At 38.6% G+C, this 9,905-nt stretch overlaps 1 protein-coding gene across 17 annotated transcripts in view; it reads left to right on the forward strand.

The window, feature by feature from the left end:
* Positions 1-9,905, forward strand: part of CADPS2 (calcium dependent secretion activator 2) — a 555,001-nt gene that overhangs the window by 460,613 nt on the left and 84,483 nt on the right. The gene's annotated exons all lie outside the window — the stretch shown is intronic.

Here is a 9,905-nt window from a genome sequence, read left to right on the forward strand (position 1 = left end):
ACCCTGAGATCAGCAGTTGCATGACCTACTGACTGAGCCAGCCAGGCACCACCCCGCCTTTTTCTTTTTGTAACCAGCAGAGCAACTTTTTCTTTGAACAGTATTGGGGAGAGAATTGGTCTGATGCTAACGTCATTTCCAGAGTAAGTTAGTAGACTGCACTCTGCACTGATCTTTATTCTGCTGGGTGTTCACATTGGAGTCTCTTTACTCTGCACGAGCACCTGCTTGGCTCCCTTGGTGGAGGTCAATGTGTCTGCCTCACAGAGCCCTCCCATTGGCTCCTGTGTAGGCTTCTTTTACTTTTACTGTACCTCTTTCACAGTGGCAATTTAGTTTCAGGGCTAAGAGGTGGTTTCTATCAGCAATTTCCCAGTCAAGCAGTTTTCACTTCTTCACATTTTTAACAGCCCTCCCTTCTCTCTGATGGCCTCTCCACTTCTCTTTTGAGGCCTTATTTCTGACCTTGTTTTCTCTTTAAAAAGATAGTTTAAGATCCTTTCCAGAAAATCTTTAAGGCTGTCTCCACATTCCAGTGCCTAGACTGTGCCTGACCAGAAACGTAGGCAAACCGATCTGTCAACTGTCCATCCAGAGGCCACTCACTTTGACAATGCCGGGAGGACCCAGATGTTGAGGAGAAAGCCCTGGGCTCCCACCAGCACTCCGTCTCCACGTGCGCCATTTGACTGATAAGCAAACTGACCCAGAAAGGTTGAGCGACTTGCCAGAAATGCACAGGTGGTTGGTGATGGGACTGCAGACCTGGGTGCTTTGCAGTGAACCACATTGTTATTTCTCGTTGACTGGAGGGGCAGAATAGTTGTCTTACCCTGGTCTGCTGCCAAGTTTCATACCGGGCATCATAGCAGGGATGGCAATACAGAGGGGATGATTATGGTGCAAGCCTGGGGATGCCCCTTTCCATTCATTCTCTTCCTTTCCTGGCTGTCTGGTGGATCCTAGGACTCTGCCTAAGGGAGTGGAGTACTGAAAATATCAGTAGATGGGAGGAGAGAAGAAACATCATCAGTGCAAGCACAGCTCAGGTTGTTCCTTTGTTGCTCATGATTACAGCAGGACCTAGATTTAAGGTCGCTGAAATCATCGAAACGTAATATTGTCCGCCATATCAGGGACACTGTAAGAAAAAAGGATGTTGGCAGTAATTTGATATTTGTGGCACAGATAGCTCTCAGTTCGCTGCACATCGGCGATTCTTCTTGTGCTTCAGCCGGCTGTGTCCCAGGCTCTTCCTCCGGCAACGGAGGCAGGACAGGAAAGGAGTTCAGGGTGGACACACGTATTTGTGCATACACTCACTCATATGAACATCGGTATCTGAACCACATGATGTTTCTGGATGGATTCTAACGTGAAGAGAGAGGGTATTTGATTTTTTTCTCCATTTATTTTGCCGCTTTGTGTGTGACCCTACTCTTCTCACTAACATGCACATCCAAGGAGCATCTTAAAGTACGGTTATTTGTTCATGAACGAGATCTGCTTCCTACCGACTACTGACTAAACTACAATAATCCCAACCGTTGAGTTAGTATTAATTACGTAGTATTTGTATCTCGATAGCCAGTGAGATAAACCAACATTTTTTAGAGTGGTTTTACTATTGGGTTAGATTAGCCTCTGGTCCAACAAATGTCCCTTATTTTGAAAGAAGATAACCAGCAAGTGGCTTTCAGATGGCAAAGTTATAGAGACAGAGTTCCATTTGCTGCAGTGACTCTCAAATGGAATTCCATGAACATCAATAGCCTACCAAAAATGTCTGTTAATTATTTAGTAATGTTTAATACTGTGTGTATATAATATATATAATACTATATAATAATAAGAGTAGTACTTGCCTCTGAAAAGTACTTTCCCCTAAGATATGCTTTGAAATATTTTCAGTTTGCTTTCTCTCTTGATTATTTCAATATTGATATTCATGTATGAATCCAATGAGGGAGAGATTTTGTTGAATCCAAAGAGCCATAAAAAACCTATGGCTAGGTTGACGGTGGTTTAGGTGTCGTCCTCTAGACCATTCTACTGGTTCCTCAAAAGAGCGTACATGTTTCTGGAATATGGCCCCTTAGTGTTACATTGCTCTCTGTGTATGTGTATGTTGGAGCTGGGGGATCTTCCAGACACTAGACTTGTCTCCAGAGCTTTCAAGATTGTCTATAAAATACAGGATTGCAAACTGATCTTTTCCTGAGGAAAAAAAAATGAGCACATAGTGCATTTCAAAATCAGATTCACTGTTTTTTGCTCATTTATGTAGTTATCTTTTTTTTTGTAAATTATAAATTTTAACTATATTTTTTAGGGTAAAGTTAATCAAAAGCTTCTGACCTCAAATAAATTAGAAAAGACATAAAGGAATATTAATAGATGTTCTGGCAAGAAAAAACCAGAAGACATTAACAGTGGTCTGATCTGCACAACATGATAGACATACAGATAGGAGGACAAGTATTGTTGATTAAGAAGCATCTACATGTGTAAGAGCTTGGTCTCTATACTCCAGCTGACTGAGATTCAAATTATTGTCCTGACACCTACAAAGTGTATGACTTTGGGCAAGTTCTGTAAACTCTGTGTTTGCTAACATAGAAAGCAAGGATAATTATGCCATTGACCTTTCTGGAAGGGTTGTTTTGAGGATCAAATAATATAATGTATAAAAAGCCTTTATAATAGGGGCGTCTAGGTGGCTCAAGTAAACATCTGACTCTTGATTTTGGCTCAGGTCATGATCTCACGGTTGTGGGATCGAGCCCCACATTAGGCTCCATGATGAGTGTGGAGCCTGCTTGGGATTCTCTCTCTCCCTCTCTCTCTGTGCCTCCCAAGCTTGCTTGTGCTCACTCGCTCTCTCTCTCTCTCTCTGTCTCTGTCTCTCTCTCTCTCTCTCTCTCTCAAAAAATAAATAAGGGAGGTGAGGAGAAGTATTGCCAATTTGCAGAAGAGGAAATGGAAATTCACCGAGGGAACTGATTTGTCCATGAGCACTCAAGTCTCACCACTAAGTGCAAAAGATTGGTACTCACTTCTAGTTTCAGTGTCCATTCTTACCTGCACTGTTTTCAACTATGCTTAGAAGACAAACACAGCTTTCAAAGTATTGTCACCTTGTCACATACATCATTTTCACTGTATAAGATCTTTTTGTTGTTAGAATGTTGGTAGAAATGGTATGGCTGAAGGATTACAATCAAGTTTTGTATTTTCCTCTTAAACAATTCAGCATTACCTTCTGCCTCTGTCATCTCATATACAAAAATTAGTGGCTTAGCTCTAATGCTAAGATAACTGTAACCCAGGTAATCATGACTTGATTGGTGCCCTTCAGATGGCTACATTTCTGGGTGGGGTTTCCTCCTCCCTGGTGGAGATCTTGACGCCATGGAACCTCCACAATCCTCCGTAAAGTGGTCCTTGAGGGAGGACATCGTACAGCCTCTCTTCTTACAGTCCACGGTGGGATGACTGCCACCTAGGGGGATGGCAAAAAAGTAAGTGGGTAGGTGTCAAAACCACCCTGTTCTCAAGGTAACGGCCTTTGACCCTTTTTCTTTTCAAAGACTGTGATTGCTTAAAGCTTTCTCTGGTCATCTTAGGAGAACAATAAGCGTTCATCACAGATTGGCTTACGTTCATCAGGAATACAGTTTGAGACACAGAAGTACACTTCTGTAAAAATAATGAAAATTGTGAGTTGATCGCAAAATCTTGCCATCCTGAAGTTACTTTTTTTTTTTTTAGATAAAATTCTGTTCCATTTTATTTCATTCCCTACCGTGGCTTTGTCTTCCAAGTTCATTTTAAAAAGAGCTCTGTAAATTTTTCTGAGCCTTGAAACAATCCTTGACATAACATGATGGTTACTTTCTTAATCTTTTGAGATTAAAAATTTTAATCTTTTGTGAAAGTACTGGTTGTGAACTACAAGTAAGACCACAAGTCCCTCTTTGCAGCACCGCATTTTTGCTTGAGTTTCTATCCTGCTGCACCTAGAGTCAGGAATCTCCGGTTCCTCTTATGTCAGTCATTGCTGTAGCTCTAAAAGATAGGAGTAAGACATATGTAATGAAATGACACTGTTTTATTTTTTACTTTTATATTATTTGTCACATACCCATTTTTTTTAATGTTTGTTTATTTCTGAGACAGAGGGAGACAGAGAGTGAGTGGGGGAGGGGCAGAGAGAGAGGGAGACACAGAATCTGAAACAGGCTCCGGGCTCTGAGCTGTCAGCACAGAGCCGGATGTGGGGCTCCAACCCACAAACCATGAGGTCATGACCTGAGCCAAAGTCGGACGTTTAACTGAGCCACGCAAGCGCCCCTGTCACATACCCATTTAAGTAGATAGTTAAGAAGTATTCAAAGATAATATTTTGAAAGAGCAATAGCTCATGACATAAAGCATACCATTTCCAACAGTTTTTCACGTTTATATATTTGTAGCAGCAAAGTTCAAGTCCTAAACACCGAGCTGGGCGTTAAATGTCCCTAACTCTCACATCTGTTTGTATTCTTCCTGTAGGCAATGCTTTCTTACACTTGCCATCCATTATTTCATTACATGGCGATGTTTTGTATTAATAAATTGTGGGGCGCCTGGGTGGCTCAGTTAGTTGAGCATCTGACTTCGGCTCAGGTCATGATCTCATGGTTCGTGAGTTCGAGCCCCGCATTGGGCTCTGTGCTGACCGAGCCTGGAACCTGCTTCAGATTCTGTGTCTCCCTCTCTCTGCCCCTCCCCCACTCATACTCTGTCTCTATGTCTCTCAAAAATAAATAAAACATTTAAAATAATACTTGTATTAATAAATTGGACATTATCTTGTGATACAAGTTTTTAAGAAAATACCCAATGGGTTGATATTTTATAATCCATTTTGTTTTGTGGTTTGACACTTAATGTGGTTTTAATCTAATTTACATTTGAAGAAATTAAATGAAGTTTTACAACCATGTATCACATGTTCTTAGAAAGTTCTTGAAAGTAAACGTTGACTTATCTGGCTATAGCATGATGAATCCTTTTTTTTTTTTTTTTTTTTTTTAACGTTTATTCATTTTTGAGAAAGAAAGAGAGATGGGAGGAGTAGAGAGAAAAGGAGATACAGAACCCAAAGCAGGCTCCAGGCTCCGAGCTGTCAGCACAGAGCCTGGCACGGGGCTCGAACTCATGAACCATGGGGTCATGACCTAAGCTGAGGTTGGAGGCTTAACCAACTGAGCCACCCAGGCACCCCCATGATGAATCCTTTTTAAGTGATTAATTCTAATTGGGAACTAATGGAAACTTCTGTATCACAGAGGTGTAAATATTTTGTATCTATTTGGTTAACACACCACCAAAAGGTAAATTTTAAAAGGGGGAGAAAGGGGGCTCCTGGCTGGCTCAGTAGATAGAGCATGCAGCTCTCGGTCTTGGGGTGGTGAGTTCAAGCTCCACGTTGAGTACAGACTTTATTTAATAAAGAATTTTTTTTCTAGGCTGGGGAGGGGGGGAAGACCTGAAAAACAATTCACTAAAAACAGTATAAAGAGAGCCCTTATGGATATGAAAAAATGTTCAAACCCATTCATTATTAGAGAAATGCAAATTAAAACAGAACTGAGATGCCATAGCCAGACAAATCCACATTATTTTTTTTGTGTGAGTGTGATAAGAGCACTTAACACAAGATGTAGCCTCGAAGCAAAATGTTGAGTATGTAACAGAGCACTGTTAACTCTAGGCACTGTACTGCACAGTAGATCTCTAAGACTTGTTCATCTCGTATAATGAAATCTTTGCACCTTTCACTAATGCATCCCTGATTCACACTCCGCCCAGCTGTTCTGCGTCTGAATCCACCACTCCACACTCTGCTTCTAAGGATTTGACTAGCATAGATCTCACTCAGCATAAGATCTTCTAGATTTAACCAGGTTGTGGCAAATGGCATGATTTCCCTCCTTTTTAAAGGAATTTCCATTGTATATCAATGCCCTATTTTCTTTACCCATTCATCTGCTGGTGGACATTTAGATTGCTTCCATGTCTTAGCTATTGTGAATAATGCTTCAGTGGACAGGGCAATGCAGATATCTCTTTGAGATTCTGATTTCAATTCCTTTAGATATACTCAGATATAGGATTGCTGGATCTGTGGCACTTCTATTTTTAATTTGTTGAGAAATCTCCATACTGTTTATCATAATGGCAGTAGCAATTTACATTCTCAGCAACAGTATACAAGAGTTCTCCTTTCTCTACATCTTCAACAAAATTTATCTTTTGTGGTTTTTTTTAATAATAGCCATCCTGATAGGTGTGAGGTGATAGCTCATTGTAGTTTTGATTTGCATTCGAAAATAAAAGTATGATTAATGATGCTGAGGACCTTTTCATATGGCTGTTGGCCATTTGTCAATCTTCTTCAGAGAAATGTCCATTCAGGTCTTCGCCCATCCTTTAATCAGATTATTTGGGTTCTCATGCTATTGAGCTGTAGCGTTCTTTATACACTTTGGATATTAACCCTTTATCAGAGAAACTCTTTGCAAATATGTTCTCCCGTTCCATAAGTTGCCTTTTCATTTTGTTGATGGTTTCCTTTGCCATGCAGCAGCTTTTTAGTTTGATATAGTCCTATTTATGTATTTTTGCTTTTGTTGTCTGTGCTTTTGGTGTAATATTCAAGATATCATTGGGTAATAGTCCCTTTTGATCTTTTTTATTCCCATGGCATTGGTTTTAATGCCTTCTCTTTCATTTATGATTTTATTTGCATCGTCTTTTTATTAGCCTAAAGTTTTCTTGGTATTGTTTATCTTTTTAAAAATTTAACTTAGTATCATTGATATCTTCTATTACTTCATATTTTCTATTTCATTTAAGCTCTAATCTTTATTATTTTGTTTTTTTCCTAACTTCAGACTTAGTTATTTTTCTAATTCCTTGAAGTGTGACATGAGGTTGTTATTTGAGATCTTTCTACTTTTTTAATATAGGTGTTTATTGCTGTAAACTTCCTTCTTAGTACTGCTTTTACTGCATCCCATAAATTTTGGTATATAGTGTTTTTATTTTTTGTTTGTCTCAATATATTTTCTATTTCCCTTATGATTTTTTTGTTTGACCCAATGGCTGTTCAAGAGTGTCTTGTTTATCTCCATATATTTGTGATTTTTCTGTCTTCCTTTTGTTACTGATTTCTGATCTCCTTCCACTGTTGTAAGAAAAGATACTTGGGGTGATTTCAAAAGTTAAGAATTTTTTTGTGACTTAGTATGGGATCTCTCCTGGGTATTGTTCTGTGTGTACTTGAGAAGAATGTGCAGTCTCTGGCTGGTGGGTAGAATGTTCTTTATATGTTCTTTTAGGTCCATTTGGTCTAAAGTGTTATTCAAGTCTGCTGTTTCCTTATTAATTTTCTGTGTGGAAGAGATCTATTCATTATTGAAAGTGTAGTCTTTAAAGTCTCCGAATATAATTGTATTGCTTTCTATTTCTCCCTTAAGAGTGTCAGTGTTTGTTTTATATATTTAGGTACTCTGAGCTTGGGTGCATATATATTTATAATTATTCTTTCTTATTAGTAAATTGACTCTTTAATCATTATATAGTGACCCACTTTTTTTCTCTTACGGCAGTTTTTTACTTAAAGTCTGTTTGTTCGATGTAAGTGTAACCACCCCTGCTCTTTTGGTTACCATTTGCACGGAATATCTTTTACAATACCTTCACGTTCAGCCTATGTGTGTCCTTAAATCTAAAGTCTCATAAACATAGAGTTGGATCTTTTTTTTAAAAAAAAAATTTTTTTTTTAACGTTTATTTATTTTTGAGACAGAGGGAGACAGAGCATGAACAGGGGAGGGTCAGAGAGAGAGGGAGACACAGAATCTGAAACAGACTCCAGGCTCTGAGCAGTCAGCACAGAGCCCGACGTGGGGCTCGAACTCACATACCGCGAGGTCGTGACCTGAGCCGAAGTCAGACGCTCAACCGACTGAGCCACCCAGGCGCCCTGTTTTTTTATTCATTTATTCAGTCTGTGTCTTTTGATTGGGGAGTTTAATTCATTTATACTTAAAGTAAGTATTCTTAGGTAAGGATTTACCTTTTAATTGGACTCCACACCTTTTAACAGTGGTAACAACTTAAATTTAAAACACTACACTTTTACTTACCCCACTCACACACACCTACGTTATGCCATTGATGGGAGAATTGACTTCTTCTATACTGTGTATCCATTAACAAATTTTTCTGGTAATAGTCATTATTAAAAATTTTTTTATGGTAAAAACCTTTTGTTAACACCCTTCATACTCATGAGGAGGGTAATAAAAGTTGAATTCAGACAGTTTTTATCCGTAACTGAAACTTACCATCTTGATCAGTTGACATCAGACTTCACATAGCCCAGTTACATTTATAAAGCAGAGTAACCAGTCTTTTCAAAGCATGGGATTAGTATAGACTCAAACATTTTGATAGTCTATCCTTGAAGGACTAGGAGAAAAGTATGTTCTAATCGTTTACATGAGGACTCTATGTTCTTTAACTCCCCTTACTATGTATTAAATTTGTAGTTCCCACATTAAAGAAGACCTGAGAATGTATCCCCAAAAGTGTGAGCTTAAAATACAAGACTGCCATATTAAAATTTTTGTTGACATTAGATCTACCAAAGGCTCTAGGGGGAAAAAAAAGTGCTGACTGTAAATGCCTTCTATTTATGTACATAAGGATTTCTTAGGAAGCTTGATGCTCCATTAAAGGTATTTTTAATTCATTGGGCCAACTTCTAAAATGTATGGCACATTTAAAACCTATACCATAGTTTGCTTCTTTATATAAATCAAATAGACCTAAAGGAAGTAGACACTTAAATCTTTGTATTTCAGTATGAGTTATCTGATTTGGATTTGATTTTTCGTTATAAAACCCACACTCACTCATTAGAGTCATATTTATCTACTTAGCAGTTTAGGGAAGAACTTGGCAATTTTGTGGTTTTTGAGATTATCATTCTCTTAAAGTGCCAGTGTTTTAAAATAGTGTTCTTGTATGCAATTTTACAAGCTTTTGTGGTGGAGTGCTGTTTTGTTATATAATTTTGACTTGGATTCTTTCAATTTGCATTTGTTTGTTTAATTTCAGGAGAAATACTGAACATCTGAGTCCTGGGTGATACTAATAAACTAATAATTGCAGAGGTTTTTTTCTTTAAAAAAAAATACTTTCCTGGGGTTCCTGGGTGGCTCAGTCGGTTGAGTGTCTGACTTCAGCCCAGATCATGACCTCACGGCTTGTGGGTTCAAGCCCCGTGTCAGGCTCTGCCCTGACATCTCAGAGCCTGGAGCCTGCTTCGGATTCTGTGTTACCCTATCTGCCCCTCCCCCACTCATGCTCTGTCTCTCTCTCTCTCTGTCTCTCTCTCTCTCTCTGTCTCTCAAAAATAAACATTAAAAAAATTTTTTTTTAAAATACTTTTCTCTTTTAGATTTTATAGTAGAATTAAAAGTGATTTGTTCACCCCTATTATAGTATTATATTGCTATTAGTCTATGTATTTACCTTTACCAGTGAGATTTATATTTTCACACATATTTTTGTTGTTGTTGTTGTTGTTTAATGTTTATTCATTTTTAAGAGACAGAGAGAGACAGTGTGTGAGTGAAGGGCAGAGGGAGAGGGAGACACAGAATCTAAAGCAGGTTCCAGGCTCTGAGCTGTCAGCACAGAGCCTGGCATGGGGCTCAAACTCACAAACTGTGAGATCAGGACCTGAACCAAAGTGGGACACTTAATCAACCGAGCCACTCAGACACCCCAATATTTATTTATGTATGTATGTATGTATGTATGTATGTATGTATGTATGTATGTAT

The sequence above is a fragment of the Herpailurus yagouaroundi genome, unplaced genomic scaffold (assembly GCF_014898765.1).
Source record: "Herpailurus yagouaroundi ecotype Mexico unplaced genomic scaffold, PumYag 100, whole genome shotgun sequence".
In the NCBI taxonomy this organism is placed as follows: domain Eukaryota; kingdom Metazoa; phylum Chordata; class Mammalia; order Carnivora; family Felidae; genus Herpailurus; species Herpailurus yagouaroundi.